The sequence below is a fragment of the Rhamphochromis sp. 'chilingali' genome (genome assembly GCF_963969265.1).
Source record: "Rhamphochromis sp. 'chilingali' genome assembly, chromosome: 16".
In the NCBI taxonomy this organism is placed as follows: domain Eukaryota; kingdom Metazoa; phylum Chordata; class Actinopteri; order Cichliformes; family Cichlidae; genus Rhamphochromis; species Rhamphochromis sp. 'chilingali'.
The window spans coordinates 19,576,081-19,591,585 of record NC_137943.1 but is presented as its reverse complement, the minus strand read 5'-3'; the positions used below and the strand labels follow the sequence as shown (position 1 = coordinate 19,591,585).

General features: G+C 41.9%; 1 protein-coding gene across 5 annotated transcripts in view; it reads left to right on the top strand.

Annotated features, from left to right (window-relative positions):
• The first annotated feature begins 410 nt into the window (after positions 1–410).
• adgrl2b.1 (adhesion G protein-coupled receptor L2b, tandem duplicate 1) overlaps positions 411–15,505 on the top strand; it is a 90,454-nt gene continuing 75,359 nt past the window's right edge. For all 5 annotated transcript variants that reach the window (XM_080906995.1, XM_080906993.1, XM_080906994.1 and 2 more), the window contains exon 1: positions 411–1,055. The gene's annotated coding sequence lies outside the window, so the exon portion shown is untranslated. The remainder of the gene's footprint in view (positions 1,056–15,505) is intronic.

Genomic DNA, 15,505 nt, shown 5'->3' with positions numbered 1-15,505 from the left:
TACTGCCCACAATACTGAAATTCTAATAGGGTTAAAAATAGTATCGTATTTATATGCCTGGAATAAGGTGGATTTTGGTAATGAATGGTCTTGCACTTTTCTTTTGCTTTTTTGCTTCCTTTCTCCTGATTACACCGGGGAATGCTGATTAAAATATTGCGCTTCGTGGATTGTTAAAAAGTCCATCTTCACAAGCCGGAGCAAAAACAGCAGAACACGCTCGCGCTTTAACGCATGCATAAAATCTGAACACCCGGGAGATAAATGTTTAATATTAGCCTTAATGCGCGCGGTCATAATTGGCATTAGGATCCTAATCCGCGCGCTCCCTGGCGATCCGCTCCAGGTTTTGCGCGCTTTCCTCAACAGCCAGCTGCTGCAGAGCAGGGGACCGGTGAGCCGTTTCTCCTCGCCTTGTTTGCCTCCAGTCCGGCTGTAGCTCCGACTGTCTGCACGGCGTGTGGATAAGGCGCAGAGGGAACAACCGAGGGAACGCACTGAAAACCAGCCTGAAGAAGTCCTATTAGCCCCCTCCGTGCTTTATCTGCGAACCCGACCGCTGGAGACTTTAAGAAAGACTTAGCAGTGCGGGAGCAGAGCTCGGAGTTTGATTTTTTTAAACGAGACTGGGGCGCATCTCCGTCTCCTTGAAGTGATCCCTTTTTTTATGCAGTCTATCCGTAGCGCTCCCGTCGGAAGGAGCCTGGGTGCATGCACAAGAGGAGGAGGAGGAGGCGGGGGAGTAACGATCATTACTTTTGAACAGACCCTTCGCCATGGAGCTATTCGTCCGGTCCCGGGCGCGTTGGCTGGAAGAAGAATAGATACCTGGCACGGGAAACCCCACCTTTCTCTTCCACTGTGAGGAAAGTGGAGCATGCAGCCGAACCCCAGCCGTCTTTGTGCGACCCGCTGTTTAGTTTCTGGGGGCCTCTTCTGAAAAAGAAAAGAAGGGAGAGACGGAGAAGAAGAAGAAGAAGAAGGGGGCTCCTGGTGTTGATCTGAGATTCACATTCCGCGCCGGGATCCGTATTTTGGCACGGCGTATACCCTCTGTAAGTAGCCTTTAAAAGCGGATGTTTTGAGTCTTTCAGGGGAGATGCTGGGTTATGTCTCGCTGAATCAATACCATTTATTTACACTCCCAGGATAGGATAAGGCAAATGTCAGAAAACGGGCCCACGGGCTCCTCCGGTAGTTTAAAACTGTGGTGATGGGATCAATATAAAGCCCAGAGTATAGGCGACGTTATTTTTAGGTGGCTTTCGCATCCAGACTTTAAATTAATGTGAAGTTGCTTAGTTACTGAGATGTATATATAATCCCATGTAATTTACCTTAAATGCCCACTGAGAGGTGCTTTTTTTTAAAAAACGATTATTCTATGACAGTTCTTGGGTTTTCACATTACAAATGGGATTTTCTTTTAATCAAGATTCACACATGACAAGAAAATCCCTTAGCATGAAGCTGAAGCCTGTTTTTCTTCATAAGGAAAAAACAAAGAGAAGTTGATTTATATTTATAGGATATTCAAGAGTGATATTTTAAAAAAAAAGAGAGCGCTCACACAAACATCTCCACCCAGTCCAGGACACCAGGAGCTAAGTAGTTGGATGTCAGTTACTGTCTCCATTTACTTCTCCATTTTGCGGCTATAAAATAAGATCATTTCACAGGGCATGTATAATTCACAGACCAGAGTCAGCCATGTGTGATGATGGGACACACTCACAAACACACTCACACTCTCTGTCTCTCACATACACACACACACACACACACACACAGTTTTTACAGGCACCATCTCCCAATCTCACATGAAGCTTTTAGAGATAGGGAGGCACAGACTAAAGCAAGAAGCCAGAGGAGAGCATGACTGTGCTGGGCAGACGTGGGAAGGTTAAATAACGTTTGCACATAATCCATACTGTCTATACCAGATCAGGATGGTGGTGCAACATTATATAAGCTAAGTTGGGGAAACTGAGAGCTTCCCTTTCATATGCTTATATAACAGCTTCATGCAGAAAAGTATGGATGAGCTGGCCTTAAAAGAAACCTGACAAAATTCACAATTCAGTCACGAACTACAAAGGGGGGGAAAAAGCGAAAGGAAAAACTGCAGCATTATATAAGCTATATGCACAGTGTGACTAATTGTCTCGCCACCAGACAAATCCAGGCATATTTTGGGGCCGTGGCGGATAAGTTTTTTTGTGTCGTGTCGGTCAAAGACAAAAAAAAAAGTCTCCCTCGGCTGGGATGATGCTCAGAGCGTCTGGTTAATACTGACGTACCCATCAGTGATTGCTGAAGATGAAAAGGTCACTTCCTCCCCTGCCGATAGGAGGCTTTACTGTTGAATATAGATGTTGCGCTTAAAAAAAAAATGCCTCAGTTCGGGGGGTGGGGGGGTCTGTGTCTTGAAACAAGTGCTTGGACAGTGAATGGTAGGAATTCAAGGAGAAGGAGGGGAAGGGAGGAGGAGGAGGGGGACAAATGGTCTGTTGCCTCCCTCTACCCTGTCTCTACCTCCACTCCATCTCTCGCCCACCCCAGACATGCTGGTTTAGTCCATTTGTCTTGTGTTTTCTTGGGAGGAAGTGCCATCTCATCTCACATTGCGCAAATGGTTTCAGTGCATGCTAGTGTGAATTCTAGCGGGTTTTTGTAACTGCCAATTTCCATATCAAAGTGTCTGCATTTCAATAGGGAGAACTTGAGCTACCAGCCCCCTTCCTCTAAGCAGTTTTGTTCTGATAGAGAATTGCTGCTGCTGCTGTTGGAAGCTACTGACAGGATTGCTGGACACTGCAGTTGGTCATGGTTTATGTGTGTGTGCGAGAGGCAAGTGTTTGTCTTGGAAACAGATTTAGTGTGGATTGGGAGAACTTGCTGGCCGTAAGCTTAACACCAAAAGCCGCGTATTTAGCGGAAATTTTGGACGCCGTTCAGAGACGTGGTCATGTTAAAAAAGATTTTGCCTGTTAAAACATTTTCGCTCAGTATTTCTCGGGGCGAGCGTAGACCAGGAACAAAGATCTGTGTTTCAACCTCTTTAGGAGAATGGGACACCATCAGAGCAATCATGGCGATTGGGGAAAAAAAGAAAAGAACAGAAGTTGCTGAAAATATGTTTGCTTGTTTTTCACTGCCGTTTTGGTCACCGCGGCCTGCATCTAAAAAGGCTCCAAAATCAATTTGCTTTCAGTCGCTTTCTGACAAATTAAATGGTTTAATTCCAAAACCGAGCGAGCGTAGATGTAATGACACGGAGCGTTCAAGCTTTGTGTACGACTCTCGAGAACCTAGCGGTGTTGTTTTTCTTGTCGCAGAGATAATATTTATTTCCAATTCTGTGCAGCTGTTGTTTGTCAGAGAAGGAATGCGGCAAGACGCTGTTTATTTTGATGGATTCGTCTTTTTCCCCCCCCCCTTTCCCTTCTCCTCCCTTTGTGTGAGGATACGTGGCCTAATGTTCAGAGCAATTTTAGGCAGGTTAAGTAGATGAAAATAAACACTCGCACGTTTGCACTGCAAAGAAGGAGAGACACGGGGAAAAAAAAGCCATTTCTATGCTTTGTGCGTGCCCTTACTTTGAAAATAGGATCAGCATAGGTTAATAGTGAAAGAAAGTGCAGTGTGTGAGATGTTATTACACAGAGACAGGGAATGGAAATGCCATTGGAAGCGCGGTAGGGGTCGGTGGCCCCTTCGTGGTCATCCTGCTCCTGGGTAATAACATGAGCCAACCACTTCCCAACCTTCAAGAGGAGAGACCTCGCTGCTTCCTCTCCTTCCTATGTTTGGACAAAATATGATCACAAAACTTGTGAAAGAGGCGAGAGTAGGAGGCCACTTTTCCGTGTTGAACCAAAGAGTAGGATAGAGAAGGCTGAGGAGGTGGGGGGGCGGAGGTGGATAAAGCAGGACTTCACCTGCCATCTTCACTCACGGCAGGCGGGTTTGACAGCTGACTTGTTCTGTTCCTCTGACTGGCTCGCTGCGAAAAAGTTGGACAAACAAATGGACAGGAAGAAGGTCTGAGAGGGGCGCAGGTGGGATTATATTCATTTTAGTGGAGAAGCACACTTTAGATGCTTTTCTCATGAATGGTTGAATTCTCCTTCCCTGTTAGGACTGACTTACTCCTGTGTTGTCTACAATGGCTTCTGACAAAGCTCAGAGAGCAGGGCTGCCTTCATTGTGTATGTGTAGGAGGACAGGGCAGCAGCAACTGTGGTGAGTTTGGTGAGTCAGGAAAGAAACAAGAGTGGGGAAGAAACCATGCTGCGGTGTGCTGAGCCGAGCCCGGTTCTTCAAATTATTAAAAAGCTGCTGAAGAGGAGAAGTACATGCATTCTGCTCTGTTGAGGTTGCTATCAGTGGAGGGATTTGACATCAGTGCTCCTTCTAAGATGGATTTTGTCCTGGCTGAGTGTTGCTGCAAAATGGTCTCAGGTCTGGAGAGTAGTGTCTGAATCTTAGGGGCTGACACCAAACCTGATATTTACCGGTGATGCTCACATTGAAGCGGTACTCTTGCCTGTTAGCCAGAAGGAGGGAGGAAAATGCGCAACAGAGGAGTGTGGGCTTAAAAAGAAGAAAGCAAAGGGCATTTTGTTTATTTAACAAAGTGCTTCGGGGTGAGTTTCTCACTCGCTGCAGAATCCTATCATAGCCATTTTGTGGCTCGCCTCAAAAATAAAGAGACAGATGACTGGAACGAATGATTATGTGTTAGGGTAGTTAACCCGATGGATAGATATATGGTCTCGCTCCTTTTCGCTGAGATCTGAGGGAGAAAAATTCTCTCCCATACTACCACCTCTTGCGTTTAAAATGACAGTTAACTTTCCCCCACTGGTTTAAAAATGGATGTTTAATGATCAACAGAGGCTTGGCGCTTAGTTCTAGTAGTCACGCTGGCTGTAGATGCGCTCACCGCGGAGAAAGCTACCTCCTCTGTGTTGTTAGGGGACTCTGCTCAAACAGAGACCGGTTCTTGAGTGATGGATCGTCAGAGGTCTCTTTGGGGTGTGTGTTAACCCTTTGGAGTGTGCAGATCTCGCCCAGTAGGGGAGCCGTCAGCGGCATGTGATGGATGTGTCCCAGGTCTTTAAGCTCCATATATCAGAAGATTAGCACTGACCTGTGCTGTCTGGGCAGCCCTCAGAGCTTCTTCTCCAACACTGGCTGGCATTAGCATATTAGGACACTGCTCTGTCTCAGGGGGATACGAAGATAGGGTTCTTTATTTGGTTCTGCCACAGTATAGGTCACAGGAAGTGTGCAGATTAAAGGCTGAAGGCTTTGTGTTGGTATTAGGTGTATCTGACAGGTCATCTGTCTTGAGCCGAGGAAGCGCTTCTCTCTTCTTCAAATTCCTAAATAGTATCATATAATTATCCCAGAAATTGAAGCTCAGGCCATGCTTCACTGCAGAAAGATCTCCTTGTTCATCCTTCATGGTATTCATGAATCACATAAAAATGGAAATGCGTCAGCTGATGTGGGGTAACATCGTTATTCCTCAAAGAGATCGGACCAGGTATACACCCACACCCATGTTTTATTTTCCAAATGAGTAATCGTCATGGCCTCCGCGCGTGATGGACAGCACGAATTCTGCTATTAAGTGCTTTCGCACAAACATCACAGGAGCATTTGCTTCCCGAGAAGCTACTTAGTGTATTACAAAGCTAAATTGAACATAATATTGGGGTTCTTTCACTTCCTTCAATTTTGCTGCAGATTCCTTCAAATGATCATAAAAACGCTTCCACCGTTAGTGCTCTCATGCAGTGCATTTTCTGTCCAACTATTAAATGTCACCTCCCACGGTATTGCTGGCATTTGTTCTTGTTGTGTCTTTATGTACAGAAAGAATACTTTGAATGCCAATTTTTCAAGGAGCTGTTTTGCTACATTGGGTGAAAAAAAGAAAAGAAAAATAAGAGGAGAGAGGCACGGGATCACCTGTAGTGCGCCGGCTCTTTGTCTCCCATGTCTAATGGCTATTTGATGCCTACTTGGTGTCACTCGGTGCCTTGTGATGAAGCCAATGTATTTTCAAGGTGAGGAGATATTGTCAAAGCCCTTGAACGTTCCTCGGGCTTTGATTGGCAGGCGTTGTCACAGAAGATGAGGAGTGGTGGGAGTCGCACAGCAAAGAGAATCTATTACCTAGGATTGCGAGGCGTGCTTTCACAATGTGTCAGTGCAGTCAGCCATCTTGCGCTCTCCGTGTCAGGAACAGTCCCCTCATCGGCGCAATGAGGGAGCAGCTTTCAAGTTTAATTTTACTGGTTACCATAAGTGATGTTATTGATGTTTTTCTTCTTACTCGGGTTTCGTAGCATGATGAATTAGCTTGTGAAACCAAAAACATTTAGGCGTTCATCACCGTCAGTGTGTAATCTATTTTGTGATTGCTGGCAGTCAATATTAAAAAAGAGACAGAAAGAAAGAAGGAAAAAGAAATGCAAATGGCATTCTGGCAAAAAAAGAGAGAAGAAGAGCAATATAAAACTCAAAATTCAGCTGAGCCCTTTCTTGCTGATTTCCGACATTTCAAAAGCCTCCTTAATACACACTGAGAGGGGCTGCAGGCTCTCAGGGTTGCAGTGAGAGAAGGAAGCCTGTTGTTGATCAGCCAAGCAAATCAGATCTTGATATTTGAAGAGTGGAGTTGTGATTGCTAATCACTCCACTGCTGAGTTTTAATTAGGAGACTCATAAGCATTCTGTCATTTCTCAGCAGAGCATAGTCAAGCATCAGATGTACTTAAGAGAACAAATAATTAGTTGTCTTAGTAGTTGGGGCTACCAAACAAGCACGTGCACGGGTTTTGTTTTAGCTTTTTATTTCATGGATTAATTAGTATTTTATACTATGTACTTGCAATGATTAAAAATATTACTGCTAACTGTGCTTAATGCGAGCCCGTGTGCTTTTCACATCTTAAATCATATCTTGATCTCATTAAAGGATAAACTGGGGTTGTTTTGAGCCGAGCAGCAGCCGTGCGTGGACACTTTGTGCATGTGCTTATCACCAAAGGAAGCTTTAAACTATTTTCTTGGGGTTATTGCTATAGATTGGACCGAGCTTATTTTGAATGGGTAGGTTTCTGTCCTGTGCTCCTAAGACCTTTGTTAGGACATTTTAATTACAGCAGAGCTGGATGTAATTGATCTAGGCTTAGAGGGATTTCACTGTCAATGAGAATGAGCCTGGGCGTTAATACAGCCGAGCAAACGCTTCCACCTCTGTGCCACACTAACACACTCACACACACACACGGTGGAGACAAGAGGAGATATGCGGTGGCTGTCCTTTATTTCAGAGGGACCTCTGTGTTTTCCGTGTAACGGTTAAATCAACCTTGCGGGACTGGCTTACATGATAGTGCAGACGAGTGTACCTCTGCCTTTAGTTGAACATATCTGTTGCCCACATTGTTGGCACCTGGAGTGCTCTCTTACGGAGCACTTTCTTCACTGGTTCCATGTTGTCACCCACAACCTTGAAATTTTTATAAGGCTGTTAGATAATGCTTCCCGATGAGGGTGAATTATTGATGGTCTTGTTCGTATGAGTGGGACAGGGCAGGCTTTTAACTCTCTGAGCTGCTGGGTCTCTTATCCGGTAACTAAGGGACACCGCACAAACACCCAGAGGAATGATGTACTGGAGGGAGGAAAAGAAAAACGGAGGCAGGGGGCTGAAAATAAAATAAAAGAAGCATGCATCCTTTACGCTACTGTTGGGCTAAGCCACAGCACAAGGGAAATTTGGCAGCAGAGAAAAGCGTTGCATCGACTGAAGCCTTTTCTTTGTTTTTTTTTGTTTTTTTGAAGCATTGAAAAGTGATGTGGTGGCCGCGTATTTTTTGTTTGCAAGGATACACACAGAAGTCTGCCTTTTGCGATTTCTTTCCTTTTTTGCAGAAACACATGCTTCAAGTTTAGTACATGTGTCAACACAGGATGTGATGTCAGGAGAGAAAAGCGGACAAATAAAGTTTGTAACCCGGGTAAGGCTGCAGAAACGAGTTGATTAATTGATTAGGCGGTCAAATAAAAAGTGATAACTGATTGATTATCCCAGAGAAGTAAAAACACAAAGCATTCTTTGGTTTCTGGCTGGATGTTTTTGGCTTTTCTCTCGCTTGTAATCAGAGATAATTCGATGTGTTTTGGGCTTTGGACTTTTGATTGGACAAATCAGGCAATAAGAAGATGTCACACAGATGGATAAATGAATAACATAGACGGGATAATATACAAAACGAAGATAATGATCAGTTCTTTAACGGATGGTTTTAGCAGGCTCTTACCAAATGTGAAGTCCTTGTGTCCTCTCACAGTTTCAAATTTGATAAATGTGGCTATAAACACTCAAGGTTTTGGTACATATCTGCTCCAAGGCAGTGTAAACAGTATTTATGAATGCTCTTGGAGGCAGAAACCACACAGCCTTGAGTCTTAATTAGTTTTTTGGTGAAAGTGAGGTCTGAGCTGTTTATTTGACCCTGAATGGCAAACTGTGTAACCTGCTGCACACACAGAGCTCTTCTCTGTGTCTGTCTCTACTGAAAACGTAGCTGCATTCTAGTAAAATCAGTCCTCAGCCATTAATTGTACACCCGCACAACCTGACAGCTGTCCTGATTCTTATAGCTCGCACTTTCATCATTGTCCCAATTCATTCTCTCTCCTCTCAACTGGGCCTCGTGTTTGCATTACAATGGAGCAAGCAGGACGAACTGGTGGAAATACCGGTAAAGCGTATAATTTAGCAAGCAGAAATCTGCAGCGTTGTGCTTGAAGCTACATTTTGGATTTTATTCTAGCGTCTGCTTTTTTTCAGCCACAAAAAAATCTTAAGTTTGGCCTTAAAAAGCAGCCTGTCTTTTGTCAAATCGTCGCAGGTTTGGTGCATTTAAAGCAAGAAATCCTATTCTGAGTTTAGAGACGCATCCAGCTGTTTAGAGGCTCTGCGTTAGTCTTTTTCGATGTGTTGGAGGTCATGTTGCATTCATTCGTCAACCTGCGGTGGTCCGTCTTCACAATGAAAATTTAAAGTAGTTTACAGCTCAATCAGCGATAGTCACTCTTGAATAATAACCCCGAGACTGTCTCAGCGAAGACAGGAACAGCACAAGAAAGCAATTATGTACAAAGAAAACAAGAAAAACAAGTCCAACCAGCTTCCATTTCCCACTGGAAATGCTGTAGATTGATGCCTGTGAGTTGGTTTCCAAAGGAACAGACAGAGGGGGTGGACAAATTAATAGAAACCAATACTGAGAAAAAAAAAAAAAAAAAAGGATTTGTGAAGAAAACAAGCACAAAAACTGTCCAGGCCTCCACGTATGTGCATATTAAGTCCATGGCTCATTTCCAGCTCAATACAGCCAAGTTGTGAATGTGGGCAATATGGCTAAAAGATATTAGCTTGAGCATGGGTGAAATACTGAATCTCTGCAGAAGGATTTCTCTAATCGGTGCTTTAATTCAGAGGAATCAGTCTTCAATAAATGATGGTAGATTTGAACAGACAAAGTCGAGATTACTAGGAGTTTGAAATGATCATTATTATTATTTCTTTTAAACAACATTGATTAAAATTCAGATCTTGAGTCAGAAGAATATTCGGCTCCAAAACTGTCCCTTTGGGACATGCCGGGTGTCTGTGAACTTAATCATATTTTCTGGCTTCTCTCAAACACCGCCACAACTAACATGCCATCAATCATACCCAATTTTCTCTTTTGCTCTTTTTTCAATTAAAGTCTAACTAAATTTCAGTTGCTTCTCTGATGAATGGCGCTTAGCTGAATATACAGTAATGAGTCAGCTTCAAAAGAGACTAAGCACCACATTTGAACATGAAAGTAGCAGGTCTGAGCAGTCATTACTTGAATTAGCAGGTACTGGGCACTGAAAAGAAAATTAATGTTCAACACTGTGCCAGGTATTGTTCATAACTGTTATGGTTGTGTAGCGATAATGCATTGTTTTCAAGGTCTTTCCTGATTTTTGAAAAAAGACAACTAAAAACTATTAAAAGAAATAAGAAGCCAAACTGTGGTGAAGTAATTTAAACGCAAGAAACATGGGTCAAAACAATCCAATAATCAAAAATTTCATATCACAGCGGCTCAAACGACTGCATGAAAAACAAAAGTGGGCTCTTGTGCTCAGAAATCCCTTCAATTTGCTGAGCGTTGAGCATCTTTTAGATTATAGTGTTGGTTTCACAGCCTGCAACTTCACTGTTTTGGTCCAGTCTCCGTGCTCTCATAGTGTCATTTACTGCAGCAGCAGACAGTTGTTTTTCACCAAAGAGGAAAAAAAAAAAACCCCTACGCACACTACCTGCCCATCAACAAACCACAGACAGACAAATTTAGCAACTAGTCAATAATGGAGCATTTAGCAGCTTAAGAGCCAGATATTTCCCTCGGGAGTTTTGGAGACCACGGCAGAGCTAAAAGAGAGGGGTGTATTGGCCAGAAATGCGACTCCAAATGAATGATAATGCCGGGCTCTAACTGCTGGATGTGTAATTAGGCAGTTGTTTGCTAACAGATTGAATAAAAACACTTGGTCATCATATGTCAGTGTTTTGTTTACAGCTCCATCTGCGGGCCCTAATCCTCAAGTCGGACTAAAAAAAAAGAGATAGCAAACTTTTAATAAAAAGTGCCGTGGACGGAAAAAAAAATGTGGTAGTGAGGTTAAACAGGCTCCTATCAGATGTGAACAAAAGCACAAAAACTGAGATATTTACTAGTAAACAGCTTAAAAGTCTAAACCGTAAGTTCGCATGTTGCACACCATGATTCGAACAGGCACAAATCGCTTTCATCCAGTGCTCAGCCATAAACTTGCACTTAGCTACCTGGCATCGAAACGCAGACAAAATAAAACGGTGCTAAATGTTTTTCTCGAAATCTAATGAGTTTACCTGCAGAGAAAACCCGTATGTGTCTGCTGTCGACTGTTAAACATGGCGGTGGGTTCGTAATAGCATTGGCAGCCGTCTCGTGGGACTCATTAGGTCTGACGATTACTCCGCACAGTGGTGTAATGGCCAAGGTGTATGAGGCAATTTTACAGGACTACTGTTGCTGCTCCCCGTGTTGCGGCGGTTTTATGAATTAAATCAAATTCCTGGTATGGTTTCCCCTGTCACCGGATATAAACTTCCTTTAACATTGTGGAAAACCCTGTAGAGAAGAGTGTGGAGTCAGTTTCCACCTCCCTCCATTCTCACCCAGTCAGAGGCTTTAGTCCTATAATTATACACGTTCACGCTATAGTCTTAATATTTTCTCATATCAGCACATTTTTTATGTCTCCAGTCACTGAGCTTCAGTTATATAAGAGGAGTCCTTAAGGGTTATTTACTATTCCATGTGGTGCTTGATTTGCATTATGTGAGTGCGCACTGGAAAGTAGGTCAGTATATCAGTAATATTAAATATCAGCGCAATTGTTTGACAGTTTTGGCTTGTTCGCATTCATTATTGCAAGCTGTTTTTCTTTTTTTAATCAATCAGATTATTTTAGGGTTAAATTAGTACATTAGTGCTGCGCCTAACAATTATTCTCAGCATCCTTTAATTTAATATAATTTTCTTACTACATTATTGTTTCTTTAAATGTTTCATGTGTGTTGTTTTGCTGAATCTCGTGTATAAAAAAGCACAATTAAGTGATTATAAAACACCTGCTGTTAATGCTCTGCCAGGTGACTCATTGCTTTAGATTATTATTATTTTTTATTTATTTCTTGTCATATTGTGATTTACACCGAGTTGCCATTTTTTGTATTTTTACCTAAAACGGATGTAGCTAAAAGCACGTTTCTGTTATAACCCCCCTCCACCCACTTCATAAAGGCTGTAATGCAGAAAAGGGGTTTAGTGAGTGTGTAATAGTATCAGAAAAAATATATATGTACGTTTATTGGACTTTGTTTCCAGAAATTTCAGAAAACAGCAATTGTGTAGGTGTTTGTTGGAATAGGAGTAGGAAGACTTCACAATATCTGCAAATGAAATGGCAATTTTATTCACACAGTACACTTCAATATGTTACGCTTAACATAAAAGATAAGAAAATAAAAACCTGAATGGCTCTACTGTGCCTTAAGGTAATAAAAAACAGCAAAAAAGACTTTATAAAGAAATAAAGAATAAATAAAGAAATACAAGTTACCATACATACCACACACACACACACACACACACACACACACACACACACACACACACACACACACACACACACACACACACACACACACACACACACACACACACACACAATAGTTATTAAGTGCAAGCCTTTGAGAATAAAAAAGGTTTTTAATGTAGACACAGTTGAGTTCAAAGGTCACTTTTAAAACTGTAAACAGTAACCAAAAGGAGCAAAAATACTTCTTGTTTAACTTGGTTCACACAAATGCAGACTTTTACTTTGGTGTTTTACATAATAACTAAGAAATATATATATATATATATATATATATATATCCCAGCTCAGTTATTACATTGAATAAGGCGCTTTAGAGAATTTGCTTCTGGAGTGAATCACAGAAAGTTGATATTTTTTCTGTCCTGGCAATGACACCGATAATTATTTCATTTTTTATTTTGCATTTTTAACACGAGCATTAAAGAAAAGAAAAAGAACCAGTTTTCAAACACGAGTAGTGAAAACACCACCAGCTTTTTGTGACTGTGACATATGGATTTCCTGATTTTAAACTGATTTGTGATTAAAAATCTGCCTATCATGAGCACACAAACAAACAAAAACTCCAAGATGATCTCAAAAAATCAATGTGTATCCGTGAATGTCACTGACTTCTACGACCCTGATCTAATAGAGACCTCACAGACGTCCCACAGCGGGGAAACACACCATGTGCTGAACAAACACACATTATGCAAAACAGACTGAATTTTTGACCAAAAAAAGCCCTTTAAATGCACTTTAAATTGGACAAACATGGATCGCGATGAGGCCGCAAGGATAGATACATCACAGTATGTGTAGTGAGCCATGAAGATCTCGTTGTGGCAAAGCAGGAACTGCATTAAATTGTTCCCAGTTGAGAGAATCCATATAACTTTAAATAGCTTCTAAAATCTGTATGAAAATGCAGCGAGCATGAAGTGTAAACCAAGATGTCAGGAGAGACATAACAGCCTGTTTGAGTGATGTACAGTGTCATGTCCTTGTGTTAAAAATAAGATCCGGCTCTGTGAGGAACATTAATGTAGCAGCTCTGTGGGTGAAACACAGCGAGGGAGGGACTGCACCACTGGCAGATTAGAGGAAACTTTAATCAATGTTAAATGAGGTTTAATCCAAAGTTAACTTTTTATTCAGTAATAATTAAACTAAATAATGAACTAATGCGACTGTGCCAGATGACAAAGTAGACATATAATCAATAATCATGATTCCTTTCATTTAAAAAAAAGTCAAAACACTTTCCCTTTTATAGTCTTTCCTTTGATTTAAACGCAAAAATGATTCCTTTCTTTTTGACAGTCCAGCTGAGAAAACCCAAGTGAGATGAAGAGAATACCTTTGCCCTGACTTTTACTTGTCAGGCTACACCCCTGCTCTCTGATCAGTAGTCTAGCGAGACAGGATGTGCTAGTAGAGGCTAGGAAAAAAAATATTGAGAACTCTGCTCTTTTATTTTACTCTAAATATTCTCTCTCTTAAAAAGGTGCCAAAACGGATCGGCATCAAAGACCAGACAGAAGCATACGTTTGATCAATAGCAACATACTATTATTAACATTTTTTAATAATATATATATAAAAATTGATATAGAAATGCTTATATCTGAATCTATATTATCTTTGCTTGGCCAAACAAGTAGTGATGCAGTAATTTGCAGTAAAGGAACATGTTAGATGTATTTAAATATCTAAATGTGCCTACATGTGCCATCTCACTTAATAAAAAAACATATCAGTGCCAGAGAATTTTTTTAAAGCTTCTTTTACTACTGGGGTGTCAACTATAAGGTTCAGGGGCCAGAATCAGCCTGGGAAAGATTCAAATCTGGCCCACTGGAAAGCTTTGGAAAATGTGAGGACTGCATAGGTTTTGAGGTTTTACAGTTTTTCCTGTTGATAAAGACTCCACAGTATTCCCATTCATACTATGCCAAAGTAGTAATAAACAATGAAATGACAGAAAAAAGCCAGTTTTTCTAGTTTTACTTTAGTGGATCCACAGTTAAAATATTACATATAAATGCTGGGCACTAAGCTGCCCTCCATTTATAATAGCAAGGCTACCAGAACTTTTTCTGTCTCTTTACACATTTATCATGTAAAAACACCGAGACATACTGTTAAAATTGCAGCTTCTTTTTCTTATATTAAAATATCTCATGGATTAAATGTTCACTTAAATGCCGTTTAAAACGGAGCATGTCTGTATATTTCAGCCCCATCTGAGTCTTGCCGTGTCAGTAACTTGTGTGGCTTTTAGTGGTTTGACCTACCAGTGGCGAGTAGAAATAAACTCTTGATAACACCTTAAGCCGGGCCTATATCCGAAATGACAACCCTCAGATAGTTTGCAAAATCGCGTGCCTCTCCCCTCGGTCTGTTCTGGCCCAGACCCCAAAGCTGAGATCACTTCGGGCCACATGTAGGATTTCTTCTCCTTTCTCGTTGTTTAAACAAGTTGTTGTCAGAGGTGGAAATTAATGCTGGATTATTTCGATTTGATGGCAACACATGAATGAAGTTTTGCAAAGCTGGAGGCTGATTGCGCCGTCACTCCTCGCCTGCATGTTGTTCATTAATGTCACAGATGTTGTGTGTTAGCGGTTAACATCCTACTAAAACCTAATGCAGTCTGAATGGAGCTACAGTGTGTAAAAATTTAACATCGAGTCAGTGCGCAACCTCCCCCCCCCCTGCGAAAAGGTGTGAACATCAACATATCACCCAGTGGAAACGTGCTGAAAGTGAATGAATCTGTTGTGAATGCGCTGCTCGTGTGTAGTAAGGTTAGGTTGAAGGGTGGAGGGGTGGGGGGTGATATTGCCAGGCCAATCGCGTTTTCCCTCATAACAAATGCAGCTTTAATGCTGTACGAGGTGTGTGGGTGTGTTTGTGTGTGGATAAAGAGCGAACGGGTTGGGGGCGGAGTGCTAGCATTATGCGTGGAGGAGGTGAGAAGTGAGGCCGTCAGTAAATTTATGAAGAGACTGATTGAAAGGAGAAACCGCTCTTTTTCGTGTCAGTGTCAAGCTGCTCTCTGCTCCTCTCCAGTGACCCTACTGCTCAACCAACTGCTCTGAGGTCAGCCTATTCATTTTGGTGCCAAGCAGGAACAGCTACGGCGCTCAGTAGTAGCCTGTAGCCAGATATCAGTGAATAAAACTGACACCTCGGTCATTGTCTCCCTCTGTTTTTCTTTGATCTCTTCAAATACGTGTGGTAT